This window comes from Schistocerca americana, chromosome 1, assembly GCF_021461395.2.
Source record: "Schistocerca americana isolate TAMUIC-IGC-003095 chromosome 1, iqSchAmer2.1, whole genome shotgun sequence".
NCBI classification, from domain to species: domain Eukaryota; kingdom Metazoa; phylum Arthropoda; class Insecta; order Orthoptera; family Acrididae; genus Schistocerca; species Schistocerca americana.
In genome coordinates this window covers 1203227990-1203243030 of record NC_060119.1, presented here as the reverse complement: position 1 = coordinate 1203243030, position 15041 = coordinate 1203227990, and positions in this window count along the sequence as shown.

Genomic DNA, 15041 nt, shown 5'->3' with positions numbered 1-15041 from the left:
TTTTTTTGTGCTATCATTTGCCAAAGTCACATTTCGATACCTCAAACCGTTTATGACATATGAGAAATGTTGTGGATACTTCAATCTGGCTTTATCATTGGCTAGGCGCGATCGCAGATGATTGTGCTACGTCAGATGAATTTTCTAGAGATTAGTGACAGAGAGTGTACATCAGGAGAACAGCACTGTATGGTAGTGAAACATGGGCAGTGGGAAAACCGGAACGGAAGAGAATCGAAGCATTTGAGATGTGGTGCTACAGGCGAATGTTGGAAGTTAGGTAGACTGATAACGTAAGGAATAAGTCGGTTCTGCGCGGAATCGGAGAGGAAAAGAATATGTGGAGAACACTTATAAGGAGAAGGGATAGGATGATAGGACATCTGTTAAGACATGAGGGAATGACTTCCACGGTGCTAGAGGGAACTGTAGAGGGAAAACACCGTACAGTGAGACAGAGATTGGAATACATCCGGCTAATAATTGAGGGCGTAGTTTGAAAGTGCTACTTTGAGAGGAAGGGGTTGGCACAGGACAGAAATTCGTGGCGAGCTGCATCAAACCGGTTGGAAGACCGATGACCCAAAATCAAGAAGACCACCACAAAATCACAAAAAAAATTTCGATTTGTTAGCTGAATGTCATAGTCTGCAACATATTATGTAACACGCACCAGAAGCAAAATCATACAGACCTCTATTTTTCATTGCAAACGTTTCTGAATTTCGCGCAATTTCTTACTTCCACGTAAATATCACAATAAGTGTAACCATTGACGAAATGATGGACAAGTCAGCATGAACCTACGTATAATGCTGTAAGTAAAGCAAAAACGATTTCTTCGTGCAGAATAGCTTCTGTACAGTCGTTTGAAAAATATTGCAGAGCGTGCGCATCGGTCCTGTCTTCGTCGACCGCCCGAAATACTTCAGACATTGTCGGCCTCCCCTTCCGAAAAAACCAATGAACGCGCCCAGCGCTTGGGACGACAATTGGTCACTGCACATCGGCCACCGTATCTTGCACGGGTTATACCTCACATCGTGATGGCAGCAGAACTACACAGCTGCACATCGTCATACGACGTACCACTACATCTGGCAACTGCCTAGCAGCAGCTACGTTTATCTAAACACGTGGTTGTAACTAAATTCCACTGCCTTATCGCTCATGGCGTCGATAAACGATATTGGTTTGTCCTACTTTCTTCCATTAGTTATACCTCTTGTGTTTATTTTCAAATGCAGATCTGTCGATACAACGGCAAAGTGTGCCATGTGCGAGCGTTGATAGCTCGTCTGACCACCAGAGCTAGAGCAACACAGGAATATATGTACCTGTAAGATTATATTAAGAAAAATATGAGGAAACGCTGATCTAACAGTTTATTTATCGAAACATTTAACGGTACTACATTACTACAATCCCCCTACGTGGCAGAAGCTCTCATTTGGACTACGTGTTTACGACGATGGTATCACCACTGCAGCGAGAATATTCTGATGCTGGAATTAAATCCTGCAAGCTAAGAAGTTAGTGTGATATTATGACACGTGTTAATTGGTGGAGTGGTGGTTTTATTAAGCACTCGTTATCCGATTCCACTCGAGCGCCGATACAATAAACCGCAGATATTACTGCAACGCTCAATTTTCTCTTTATTTCTTCAGCAACCACTGTAGTTACTATGTTCCGAAAGTGAGTGCTCAGTCCTTTTGCATGTTGCAGGTACATATTTGTTTATTTTTTAATGAACACTTCTGTGATGCTCGTTGCTCTCTAACAGCACTGCAACCGCCACATAACACTGCAGCCTGCTTGAATTGCTTTAATTTACCGGTCGTAACAAGCGACGAGCTCAAATTACTTTATGCCTGGCTCTGTATGGTATACTCCGGCCATGTATATATCACGTTATGTCTGTTTCATTAACAACGTACTGTATATTTGTATCAGGGGCTGTTATAATGAAGTTTGTTTGGTGCTGTTACGGCAAAATTCTGATATATGCTACGAATCAAGTGCTGGTTAGTCAGTCAGTTTCAAAAATATTGCACCTGCAGTTACAAGATTTCTCGCAAACACATGTTATCATCTCTCAGATATTCATACCACAATTACATCTTTCCCGCATAGACTGTATTGTGTGTTACATTGTCATGTCCCGCGCAAGCACTGTGATATATTCATTTAACTTTACTAAGAACTGAACCAAAGCTAGAGCAAACAAATAGCGAAATATATTCAGCCTTTTCAACACGTGTGTCAAACGTAATTTTGCAACAGAAAAGTTCAACAGCTTACAAAACGGTATTATGTAGGATGACTGATGGATCATGTATCCACATACTTTTATGTAAGTTTTTATTGTAGTTCAAGTTGTCTACGCAGCCGTGAAAGATAGGACCACACCTCTTTCCTCCATTCCCAAGTGATTGGTTTTTCTTGTTTCTGTAGACAATCTGATGGTGCCCCAAAAGCGGGAAACGCGTCATTGAAATTAAACAATTTCGAAACCGAGACGGGCTTTGTTCTGAAATGCTTTTAATCCTGTTGCTGTAACAGCCTGCCAAGATGGAATGGGAATATTATGTAGAATTTATGTCAGTTCGAGTTTAATGATTTTACATTCAAATAATTATGGACATAAAACTCTCATTAATGAAACACCTCTTTAAAATAGACTGCCGGGCTGAATGGCCGTGCGGTTCTAGGCGCTGCAGTCGGGAGCCGTGCGACAGCTACGGTCGCAAGTTCGAATCCTGCCTGGGCATGGTTTTGTGTGATGTCCTTAGGTTAGTTAGGTTTAATTAGTTCTAAGTTCTAGGCGACTGATGACCTCAGTCGCATAGTGCTGAGAGCCATTTTTTAAAATGGACTAAAAGGTATCTCCTACATCCACACAGATTTCTAGCTCCTTAAAGATATCCAGAAAATTCGTGCTTGTGAATTTCTGGTAACTATAACAATGCTTGGCCAACGGCCTTCCCGCAGTGGTAACACCGGTTCCCGTCAGATTACCGAAGATAAGCGCTGTCCTGCTGTGCTAGCATTTGGATGGGTGACCATCCGGTCTGCCAAGCGTTGTTGACAACTGGGGTGCACTCCACCCTTGTGAGGCAAACTGAAGAACTAATTGATTAAGAAGTAGCGGCTCCGGACTCTTAAACTGACATACGGCTGGGAGAGCGGTGCGCTGACCACATGCCCCTCCATATATGCCTCCAATGACGCCTGTGGGCTGAGGATAACACGGCGGCAGGTCGGTACCGTTGGGTCTTCCAAGGCCTGTTAGGGTGGAGTTCAGTTTTAGTTTTTTATTACAATACTTGTAAAAATTGATTGAAAAACGTGGGGCCCTCGAAATCGTTCTTAATGCAAATCATTCGCGACTGGAACAGGAAAAGAGAAATAGTAGTGGTACACAAATAGCCCTTCGCAACGCACCAGACAAGAACAAAACAAAACATCGGCCGAACAGGCCTCGAAAGCCCAACGGTGCAGGCTGCCGAGTCGTGTGGTCAGCACACCGCTCTCCCGGGCGTTGTCAGTTTTCGTGACCTTTGCCGCTACTTCTCATCAAGTAGCTCCTCAACTGACCTCTCAAGGGTTGAGTATCGCCCACTTGCCAACAGCACTCGGCAGCCTCGGGCGGTGAACCATCCAGTGCTAGCCAAGTCTGACGGGGATGACCTACGGTGATCTGATGGGAAGTGGTTTTACCACTGCGGCAAGGCCGTTTGCATCAGAGAAGAAAGAGAGTTTAATTTTGCTTTGTCATCCAGTTGAAAGTTTCAAGTCTCTAGCTCAGTATGAAAGTAATCTAAAATAAACTGCAAAATCTGTACCGGATGAACAAAAACACAAGAAAGTAACCCAATAGAATCGCTGTAAAATATTGAGGTACGGATGGGTTTTGAAGCGCTGATTATTGAATGTAATTGTTGCCACACAAATGTTGTCACGTTACCTCGAGGTAAGGGAGAGGGGGTCAAGATGCATAGTTGAGTTTATTGTTGCACCAGCATCAGAGGGAGATGACCGTGTCCAAAGGATGCTAGGGTACGTCACACCCGACCTCGTAGTCGGTGTTACATTCTCGAACTGTCAGCAAGTTGCCACACAAATCTTGCTGTCACGTTACCTCAAGGTAAGGGAGAGGGGGTCAAGATGCAGAGTTGAGTTTATTGTTGCGCCAGCATCAGAGGTAGATACACGAGTTCAAAGGTGGCTAGGGTACGTCACACCCGATCTCTTAGTCGGTGTCACATTTTTGAACTGTCAGCAAGTTTGTGAGACATATAGTTATTTATAGTATTCTTTGATTTACTCTTAGACTTTATATTTCTCAAGATGTCTTATGAAGAAAATGAACGTAATGAACGTCAGCCACAAGAAATTCTCGAAGAAGTTTTAGAAAACTATTCAAATGCTACTTTTAGTTCCTGCGACTCCAAGCGTGAATAAGATACTGACAAAGTTTCTCAAGGAAGTAAAGAAAGTGTTTCGGTGAAAGAGGGTATTTGTATGATTTGGAAGAGCCAGAATATGGGTGACCGGCTCCTAGTCAGTCACCTAAAGTAAGTGGGATTTTTTATACGTCCAAAAATGATAGAAAATGGAAGACGTATTGTCCTAGGACAAGTGGTCGTATTCGTTCAGAGAATATTATTAGAAATTCTCCAGGTATAAAAGGTATTAGAAGATAATATGAAAAACTGTTAAACTTCTGAAACTTGTACTTTTTAGCAGAAAAATGTAGACACTTCATTACTTCACCCCAAAAAAAAGTTTTATATCTTAAACATAGTATTTTACTTACTCACCTTGTTTAATAGCCACCATTACTAATACCCCAAGTAAAAAAATACTTAATACCCGATTATAGTATCAAAAAGTTCATCATCAGAGTTTCGGGTATCTCATACCCACCTCATCACTGGTGTAACAATTTCTCACCTCATTCACGCTGTGTTAATCTTCCTTCTCATTTTATATTTTTTTCGTTAGTTACTTCTTCGATGTTTGGATTTGGTCTTCTACGAACCGTATACTATTCGCCTTCCGTTTATTGCACATTCCTTTCTCTAAGGATTTTAAATGTGTTACATTTTGTATATTAATACTTTCCGTAGTCAACAAATTCAGTGAATTTATAACCATTTTTTAAACCCTGCCTTCACTACAAAACAGTACCGACAGAACTTTTGAAATTAGTTCATATTGTATATAGGCTGTATTTCCCTACAGCTTACTCCCAACGTTCTCAGAATTTCGAAGCTCTTGCACCAGTTTTCACTATCGAAAGTTATTTCTAGGTTAACAAATCCATTGAAGATGTCTTAATTTTGCTTAATTTTTGCTTCTGTTGTCAAATGCAATGTCGGAATTGCCTCTCTGGTGGTGTTACGTTTCCTAGAACCAAAATGACCGTTATCTGGTGTTGTCTCAGAAGTATGATTATAGTGAAATAGATAATACCGTAAATATTTCGTCTAGTTCGAAACATTGGCAGCATTTGGTATACAGAGCCCGTAATCGAAATTAACTTTTAGTTCCTTTGCTGTGGAATTTAGATTTTGTAACTATAGTAACATCGGTATTCTCCACTGATAAACGTACCGGCTTGAATGTTCAATAATTGATGTAACAAGTTCATGTAGGTAATATTCTGTTCTGTGAGCTGATAGAGCTTGCAGCGGCTGAGGTAAAAAGGGGGAAATATAAGCAACCTAATTATTTAAATGCAGAATGTAACAATGTATTTTCTATGGTAGCAATTACGAAATAAAGAAGAGAAAACTGAGATATGACTTCCCTAAGATGAAGTGATACCATTAGAGTATATAAGTAGCTCAGATCGATAAAGCTTGGAATGTCATTGGAGAAGTTATTTGTTCAGATTCTATCAGCAGAAACAGCTGTAAGATAATATTCTACATTTTTATGTATAAAAAACCGAAATTACCTATAGATAATGCGTTTTATAAAGTACAATAATATCATTTTGATGTCAAACAGTAGCCCCATGGCTGAGACTTAGCAAGAAAAGGCAAATAACCGACTTCGTGACATTTAATCTCACAGTGTGCTTTGGTTGTTTAGGCTGTGACTCTCTGCGTGTTACCATAGTCAATTAGACACTGTTCTTGCGTTATTGTCAGTGTCTACAGTAGAGTTTCGTAGCGTTTGTCGATAGTTGTTTGTTTCTCTGTGCAGTGTAGTTTTACACCGTCTTTAGTAACAATGTTAACTGTGATTGCTGCGTGCATATGCTAGCAGAGTTTGTGACACTTTGCTCTCATCTCCAGGCCCTGTTGGCTTCGGTTACGTAGCTTGAGGCTGCAGCATCATTGTTGTGGCCCAGCTGAAGGAATTCAAAGAACATCTTGTACGATCCACGAATCTGTCGGTCGGCCTGCACCTGTGGCCACTCTAGCTACTGCCTGCACTGAGCTTGACCCCGTGGTCCGGAAAGAGGTCGCCTCAGGACGTAGCAGGCTCCAAAAGACTTCCCAGAGTACCGAACTTGAGGCCTAGCCGGTTAGTCTGACAAACCGGTGCTTCCTGTGGCTGACACGGTCCCCCCGCCAGATGCAATTGCTTGTCCTGTTTCAGACACAAAGGTTGGGATTATGGGTAGCAGGGAGATCCAGTGGTAGGCGCGTTATAGGATTCCTTAGGGACATGCTGCTGAGTAGGGGAAGAGAACAAAGGTGCATATGTGTACACACCGGGTGGAATCACACAAGACGAGAAACGGGTCCATCCGGATGCAATGAAGAGCAGATGGTGCTGCCAGCTGCAGATTGTGGCTGACAGCGGTACCAACGATCTGTGTCGCTAAGGATCCGAAGTGATTCATTCTGGTATATAGCGGCTACCAGAACTGGCAAAATGGCTCAAATGGCTCTGAGCACTACGCGACTTAAATTCTGCGGTCATCAGTCGCCTAGAACTTAGAACTAATTAAACCTAACTAACCTAAGGACATCACACACATCCATGCCCAAGACAGGATTCGAACCTGCGACCGTAGCGGTCTCTCGGTTCCAGACTGTAGTGCCTAGAACCGCACGGCCACTCCGGCCAGCCGAACTGGCAAAGCTACTTGTCTTGCTTGCAAGATAAAAGCAGAGCTCACCATTTGCAGAACGGTCGACAGAATAAATTTCAGACGTCTGGTACAAAAGGCGAATGAAGTGTCTGAATCGGAGGCAGTTCTGCGACCGTGTAGGCTGCAGATTTGCAGACTCGCACCATAGGGTGGTGGGGTTCGTGGTTTCGCTAAATAGGTCAAGAGTCCATCACACGTAGGAGGTGGCTACGTACGTAATGGGGGCTGTGAGACGTGGACTAAACGGTTTTTTAATTTAGAGGCGCGGGGGATAGCCGCGCGGTCTTGGGCGTCTTGCCACGGTCCGCGCGGCTCCGTCGGTCGGAGGTTCGAGTCCTCCCTCGGCCACAGGTGTATGTTTCGTCCTTGGTGTAAGTTAGTTTAAATTAAATTACGCAGTTTGAAAGCTTACGGACCGATGACATCAGCAGTTTGGTTCCATAACACCTTACCACAAGTTTCCAATTTTTTTTTTTTTTTTAGGTTAGAGGGCCTCGGGAAACAAAAATGTTTTTAGTCTCAAATAGTGCAGGTCGAACACACGATGAACCTAGATCTAGGAATCATCAGTAAAACAGTTGTAAATATTTGTAGCCAGATTGGGAAAGTAACAGAGTCCCAATCACGAACAGAAGTCACTAATGCTCAAATCGTTATAGGCACTGAAAGCTGTCTAAAGCCGGATATAAGTTTAGCCGAAATTTTTCCGTAGGATCTAACGGTGTTCAGAAAAGACAGGCTAGATGCAGTTGGCGGTGGCGTGTTTGTGGCTGTAAGAAGTAGTTTACCATGTAGCGAAATTCAATCAGGTAGTGCCTGTACGTTAGTATGGGTAGAGCAACCAAAACAAAATAATAACTGAACCCTTTCCCCTATCTCCCAACTGAGGTGACACAATTGCTGAAATGTTCAAAGACAACTTGAATCAAATTTCAAACACACACCCGGTTCGTTCAGTTATAGTTGGCGTTTACTTCAATTTACCCTCGATATGTCGAAGAAAATACATGTTTAAATTCAGAAGAATGTATAAAAGTCATCCGAAATAGTGAAAACGCATTCCCTGATATTTATTTCGAGCGATTAATTCATTAGCCCACTCGAATAGTTACCGGCTGTGGAAACACACTTGACCTCTTAGCAGCAAACAACCCTGAGCTGATAACATGTATCAAAATGGATACAGGGATAAGTGAACTGCCAAATCCAATAAAAATAAACGAAGAATATATCTATTCAAAAAACAAATAAAACTTCGTTTCCCGCCTTCCTGAGATACGACCTCCACGCCTTCCAAATTGACAGTGTATACGTAGATCACATGCAGCTTTAATTCAAAGAAATGATGTCGGCAGTTATTTTGAGATTTATATCGAAAAAATTCATAGAAAACAGAGGTTATCCCTCACTGTACACAAAACGTTTCAGAACACTATTGCAGAAACAACGAAAAAAGCATGTCAAATTTAAACCAACGCAGAATCCCTAAGATTGTCGATCTTTTACATAATACTAAAATCAGCGGCGACATCAATTAGAGATGCTCATAGTTTCCACGACGAAACTTTGTCCCGAAGCCTCACAGAAAATCCAAACAAATTCTGTACATATGTAAAATATGCTAGCGGCAAGACACAATCAATGCCTTCTCGGCGCGACGATAGTGGAAATACTATCGATTACTGAATGTCGCCTTCCGAAATTGCTCCACCAAAGAAGACGAAGAAAATATTCCAGAATACGAATCCAGAACAGCTGACAACATGAGTGACATAGAAGCAGATATCCGCGGAGTAGTGATGCAACTTACATCACTCAATAAAAGCAAGCTTTCCGGTCTAGAGTGTATACCTATTCGATTGTTTTAATAGTGTGCTGATGCCACCAAGATTCAAGAAAGGATATTAAAAAATTCAGCCTTCAGTTGCAAGGTAAAATTTTATTAGTTTACCTAGGTTTCGATGCCAATAATGGTATCTTCTTCAGAACAAAAATTAAATTATTTTGAGGGCCAAACGTTGGCCATGTCATAGAACAAAACTATTCCGTGACATGGCTCTCAAAAAATTCAATTTTTGTTCCGAAGAAGATACCATTATTGGCATCAAAGATCCATTATTGGCATCGAAACCTAGGTAAACTAATAAAATTTTGCCTTGCAACTGTAGGCTGAATTGCTTAATTTCTAAACAATTCACGGTTGCTGAAGCGCTGCACTATGTTAAAGATTCAAGAAAGGCGATGGGCCCGCATCTCGTGGCCGTGCGGTAGCGTTCTCGCTTCCCACGCCCGGGTTCCCGGGTTCGATTCCCGGCGGGGTCAGGGATTTTCTCTGCCTCGTGATGGCTGGGTGTTGTGTGCTGTCCTTAGGTTAGTTAGGTTTAAGTAGTTCTAAGTTCTAGGGGACTTATGACCACAGCAGTTGAGTCCCATAGTGCTCAGAGCCATTTGAACCATTTTTGAAAGGCGATGGGATAATCTACTGAACTACAGGCCGATATCAATAATGTCGATATGAAGCAGGATTTTGGAACCTACAGTGTGTTCTATATGAAATACCTTGAAGGGATCTATCGACACAAAATCAACATGGATTTAGGAAACATCGTTCATGTGAAACAAAGCTATCTCCATACTCATACGAAATGATGAGTGCTATCGACAAGAGATTTCTAACTGATCCAGTGTTTCTAGATTTTCAGAAACCTTTTAACGCCGTTCTTAACAAGCGGCTTGTAATCAAATTGTGGTGTTATGGAATATCGTCTCAGTTATGCAACTGGATTCGTGATTTACTGTCAGAGAGGTGACATTTCGTAGTAGTTGACGGAAAGTCATACAGTAAAACTGAAGTAGTTTATGGCGTTCGCGAAGGTATTGTTATAGGCCCTCTGTGCTTCTGACCTTTATAAACGATTTTGGAGACAATCTGAGCAGTCGTCTTACATCGTTTGCTGATGACCCTGTTATTTATGGACAAGTAAAGTCATCAGAAGATCAAAAACAGTTGCAAAGGTAAGATATCTGTAAGGTCTAAAAATTGGCAATTGACCCTAAATAATGAAAAATGTGAGGTCATCCACATTAGTGCTAACAGGAATCCATTAGAGTTCGGTTACACGATAAATCAAAATATAAAAGCCGTAAATTGAAGTAAATACCTATAAATTACAATTACGAGCAACTTATATTTTATAGAACACAGAGAAAATGATTTTGCTAAAGGGGCTGACCACACTACGCTTATCCGCCCGTTTCTGGAGTACTGCTGCGCCATATAGGATCGTTACCATAGAGGATTAACGGAGGACATCGAGAAAGCTCAAAGAAGGATTTCACATTTTGTATTATCGAGAGCCGGCCGAAGTGGCCGTGCGGTTAAAGGTGCTGCAGTCTGGAACCGCAAGACCGCTACGGTTGCAGGTTCGAATCCTGCCTCGGGCATGGATGTTTGTGATGTCCTTAGGTTAGTTAGGTTTAACTAGTTCTAAGTTCTAGGGGACTAATGACCTCAGCAGTTGAGTCCCATAGTGCTCAGTGCCATTTGAACCATTTTATTATCGAGAAAAAGGATAGAGAGTTTCAAGGACATGATACAGCATTTGGGGTGGCGTCATTAAATGCGTTCTTTTTTGTGGTGGTATTTTCTGACCAAATTTCAGTCACAGACTTTCTCCTCCGAATGCGAAAATATTTTGTTGACCCCGACATGCATAGAGATAACTATCATCTCTATAAAATAAGAGAAATCAGAGCTCGAACGTAAAGATATATGTTCTCTTATTCTCCGTGCGCTGTTCGAGAATGGAATAACAAGAATAGCGTAAAGATGGTACAATGAACCCTCTGCGAGGCACTTAAGTGTAATTTGCAAAGTAGCCATGCACATCTAGATGACCAGCCGGTTAATGAATTGTATCTTAACTCAGCTCAATCTCATTGGATTATAAGAGAGTTTATTAAAGAAGTAATAGCGCACAGTTGCGACGCGAAAAATGAAAGCTGACTTTTAAGTACGGAAAGAGGAAATTCATTATCTGATATTATGGAGACAATTCCACGTGCCATTGATGTCACGACGCTTGTAGCAACGTATCACAGATTTCGTTGAAGTTAAAACATATTTTGTTGTTATAAACTAACAGAGGTTTGTTCGCATTTGTCGAAATTTTTCACTGCATAACAAAAATATGAATCCCGTTCAGATCACATCAGCTGTGAATATATAACAACAGGTTAATTGTTTATGTTTCTTACTTTAATAAATAGTAGGAATTTTTTATAGACAGTTGCAGTTCCTAGATTAGCACTTTTTCGTCATACTGATACCTTGCTAAGACGTATTGCCGATGTTTGCCACCTATTGTTGGTCTACATGAAGCTGTTGTCGATCCGAAAAGAAATTTAGCGAAAGGGCATGACGACGGAGCTGTGTCAAACTGTGTGCCAAGTACCGTATCCTCTATGTCTTGGAAATGTACACCCATTTCATTTCACTCTATGCCAGGAAACATTTCCTGCCATACCTAGAGGGTGGCATTCTACTGATTCAAGCTACCCGCTTTCTGCTCTGCTTATAACAGATCAACTACTATAGTTCTCCCAATGTTGATGCCTTTGCCTTCAAATTAAATTGCAGCAAGTCAGTGATGCAATGTACCTTCAACACACAATAAATATTCTATAGTAGAATTCATTCTGTTATGTGAGCAAATATGAAAAGGAAACTTTAGTTACTTACTCTATCATTCTGATCATATTCCTATACAGACGTGTCGTAAATAATGTTTTAACTACCAACAAAGTCAAGTTTGGAGACGCAGCTTAACTTCATGATCCTGACTTTAAAAACGGTTCGCAAATTCCATTCGGAGAACCGTAACCGTTTTTAAAGCCAGCATCATGAAGTTTTTGATGGAGTTAGATGAGTAAAGAGTTAAATGAGTTGACATGACAAAATGCGTCACATTTTTAAAGTCTGAACTGCTTCACGAGAATGTTGCTTGATTGCAACAGCAACAGTCAACCCCTTCTTTCCCATACACCACAGGAATTTATCTCTGGTCCTTTCTTGGGAAAGTACTGACATATCTTACCCACAGAGCCCTCACCAGCTTCCTTAAAGAAAACAACTTTACCACCCCTGAGCAGTTTGGCTTCCGTCCAGAACTCAGCACTGTTCATCAGTTTCTGAGTCTTGTGGATCACATTTGCAGGACGAGAGTCAGGAAACGTACCACTGGAGCAATCTTTCATGAATCATAGAAAGCGTTCAACGAAGTCTGCCATATTGGCTTAATCTTAGACGGTCCCATTTAGGCATTCCAGTCCACACGGTCAGAGTGACTGACTCGTTCCTAGCGAGGATGCAGTACTCTCTTAGGTGCAGCAGACATGTTAGTTCGATCAGGAGTGCTGTGCCCGGGGATCCTCAGGGTTCGGTTCTGCGCACAATTTTATACACACTCATGACCAACGACGTGTTAGAATTGGCAGGTTGTGAAATCGTGCTGTGTGCTGACGACATAGTGGTGTAAATGGGCAGCAGCAACATCAACGCCTTAACTAGAGATCTACAAGAACAACTGACGGCGACGGCCAGTTGGTATAATGTCTGCAAGATAAAAATAACTCCAAATAAAAGTGTCGCAGTCATTTTCACGAGCCGGCCGCGGTGGTCTAGCGGTTCTAGGCGCTGCTTTCCGGAACCGCGCGGCTGCTACGGTCGCAGGTTCAAATCCTGCCTCGGGCATGGATGTGTGTGATGTCCTTAGGTTAGTTAGGTTTAAGTAGTTCTAAGTTCTAGGGGACTGATGACCACAGATGTTAACTCCCATAGTGCTCAGAGCCATTTGAACCATTTGAGCCATTTTCACGAGGAAACTATCCCCATCAATTCGTCAGAATTCAGTGGCTTGCAGAAATGTACAGTGGAGCGTGTCGGGGATCTACCTCGGCCTTCAGTTGAATAGACGATTCTCGTCTGCAAAATCCGATAAATAGAACCGGAAGCAAAGTTTGCTTTGCTGACAATCATCTGTATCCACTCCGTAAGGATGGGGGGCTGATATTGAGGATGAAGTTACGGCTCTACACGTGTGTCACCCTTCCGACGATGCTCTGTAGACCGAAGGAGTGGTCCATGTGTAACACATATTGATTAAGAGTAGGTTTATTTTAAGTAAATGTGTATTTGAAATTTATGAAGTGTCCATTCTGTGTTGTTTGAACTCCATGATGTATGGCAAGAAAATTACAGTTTTGTAATGTATATATGTAAAAAGCAAAAGAATGTGTTGAAAACTTTAATTATTATAATATAAATATGTTTGTGAAAGAAGTATGTTTGCTAAAAACCGGTTCATGCTTAGGGCACTTGTATTTCTAACATGTAAACGCTGTAGGGAAGTGGTGTGATGTTAAAGGCGGGTTTGGTAGTCGAACAGATCGGGTCGTTTGTGTGAACGGTACGCAGTGAGTGGCTAGCCTTAGCACGGTACACCTCGACGGTGCTAAGAGAGGCAACTGGAAGCTGCATGAGAAGAGATTTTCCTCGGATATGGATTTGGCCATCATTTGGTACTGACGGAATAATAGCATGACTCTAATATGTTGAAAATCCGACACCAAGAAGAGATTTTATATAGCATTCGCCCTTCAAGAGCCGTAAGTACAGTTAGCCCCCCATTTTGCCTGTCACTAATCTTCGCCACTGCTTCAGACTTCATACATTCAGTTACGTAGTGTATATCGGCGTGGACCAGTTAATTTGTGAGTTGTTTCAATAATAATCACATTAAACGTCAATTAGTGTTTGAAGCCATAACTTCAACCCTGATCACGAACCTACGCAGGTTCCTCACCTAATTGCTACCAAAACCGAGTACCCTTATTTAAATGAACAATCCTGGCATTTGCTTGTTTAAAAGTGAATTTTTGTCTAAAGTAAAAGGAGTAGCAAAAGTTAAAGTAGGATTACAGTGCAAGATTGTGTAAAGATTATTGCCCAGAATACCTGTTTCACAGATGATTAAAGTACAAGGACATTTAAAACTTTAATTAACCGATTTGCGGTAGTACTATTAGAAATGAAATTACAATGAAATGAGCACCCTTAGCTGCTAACAGGCGTTGACGTACGTCAACAGGGACAGATAAAAGTGTGTGCCCCGACCGGGACGAAAATCCGGGATTTCCTGCTTACATGGCAGACGCTCTATCCATCCGAGCCACCGAAGACACAGAGCATAGCACGACTGCAGGGATTTATCTCTGGCACGCCTCCCGCGAAACCCACATTCTCAACGTATTGCCCCGTACTACATTCGTAGTCTCCCCGCCCATTATAGTCATTAATCGCGGCGCGTTGCCGATTCCCGTAGGAGTTCGGCCACTGTTTCTGCATTCGCACAGAAGAAGAAGATGGTCAAGTGGCCGGTGAGCCTTAACTATATATATACTAAGATGGTATCTGTCTTTTCGGACAAACAGTGCCCGAACTCTTACGGGAATCGGCAACGTGCTGCGAGTAATGAGTATAATGGGCAGGGGCACTACGAATGTAGTGCGGGACAATACGTTGAGAATGTGGGTTTCGCGGGAAGCGTGTCAGAGATAGATCCCTGCAGTCGTGCTATCCTCTGTGTCCTCGGTGGCTCAGATGGATAGCGCGTTTGCCATGTAAGCAGGAGAATCCGGGATCGAGTCGCGGTCGGGCCACACATTTTCATATGTCCCCGTTGACGTATGTCAACGCCTGTAAGCAGGTAAGGGTGCCCATTTCATTGTAATTTCATTCTAACGAACTGCATGGTCACCGAGGGTATCTGTTCTTTCCGACATTTCCGAAAGGACAGACACCATCTTAGTATATATATTAGAAATGAAGTTATACACATTTTCAAACACAGTGTAGTTTTGGGGC